The following is a 1,462-nucleotide window of genomic DNA, read 5'->3' as shown; positions in this document are numbered from 1 at the left end:
TGCCCCTCCCGAACCGCAACCCCTGATTCCCAGTCTTGGGCTCCCCACTCACTGCTCTGCCACTGCCCCTCACTCCCACCCCACAGCCCCTTCTATCCCACCCCTGGGCTTACCAGTCACTGCTCTGCTGGTGCCCCTCACTCCCGACCCGCAGCCCCCTTGGCTCCCTGCTAAGCTCCCCAGTCACTGCACTGCCGGTGCCCCTCTCTCCCGACCTGCAGCCCCTGCTATCCCAGTCCTGATCTCCAGACTCACAGTTCTGCTGGTGCCCCTCACTCCCGACCCGCAGCCCCTGCTATCCCAGTTCTGACCTCCAGACTCACACCTCTGCTTGTGCCCCTCACTCCCGACCCGCTGCCCCCTGGGTTCCCCGCTGAGCTCCCCAGTCACTGCACTGCCGGTGCCCCTCCCGACCCGCAACTCCTGATTCCCAGCCTTGGGCTCCCCACTCACTGCTCTGACACTGCCCCTTACTCCCGCCCCACAGCCCCTGCTATCCCACCCCTGGGCTACCCAGTCACTGCTCTGCTGGTGCCCCTCACTCCTGACCCACAACTCCTGATTCCCAGTCCTAAGCTCCCCACTCACTGCTCTGCCACAGCCTCTCACACCCACCCCATAGCCTCTGCTATCCCACCCCTGGGCTTCCCAGTCACTGATCTGCTGGTGCCCCTCACTCCCGACGGGCAGCCCCATGGGCTCCCTGCTGAGCTCCCCAGTCACTGCACTGCCGGTGCCCCTCCCGACCCGCAACTCCTGATTCCCAGTCTTGGGCTCCCCACTCACTGCTCTGCCACTGCCCTTACTCCCACCCCACAGCCCCTGCTATCCCACACCTGGTCTTCCCAGTCACTGCTCTGCCACTGCCCCTCACTCCCACCCCACAGCCCCTTCTATCCCACCCCTGGGCTTCCCAGTCACTGCTCTGCCACTGCCCCTCACTCCCACCCCACAGCCCCTTCTATCCCACCCCTGGGCTTCCCAGTCACTGCACTTCCGGTGCCCCTCACTCCCGACCTGCAGCCCCTGCTATCCCAGTCATGACCTCCAGACTCACAGCTGTGCTGATGCCCCACACTCCCGAACCGCTGCCTCCTGGGTCCCCCCCCCAGCTCTAGTGGTGCCCCTCACTCCCACCCCACAGCCCCTTCTATCCCACCCCTGGGCTTACCAGTCACTGCTCTGCTGGTGCCCCTCACTCTCAACCCACAGCCCCCTGGGCTCCGTTGCTGAGCTCCCCAGTCACTGCACTGCCGGTGCCCCTCACTCCCGACCCGCAACCCCTGATTCCCAGCCTTCGGTTCCCCACTCACTGCTCTGCCACTGCCCCTTACTCCCACCCTACAGCCCCTGCTATACCACCCCTGGGCTTCCCAGTCACTTCTCTGCTGGTGACCCTCACTCCCAACCCACAGCCCCTGCTATCCCAGTCTTGACCTCCAGACACACAGCTGTGCTGCTG

The sequence above is a fragment of the Gopherus flavomarginatus genome, chromosome 13 (genome assembly GCF_025201925.1).
Source record: "Gopherus flavomarginatus isolate rGopFla2 chromosome 13, rGopFla2.mat.asm, whole genome shotgun sequence".
NCBI classification, from domain to species: domain Eukaryota; kingdom Metazoa; phylum Chordata; order Testudines; family Testudinidae; genus Gopherus; species Gopherus flavomarginatus.
The sequence above is the reverse complement of the archived record's forward strand: the minus strand, read 5'-3'. Positions refer to the sequence as shown.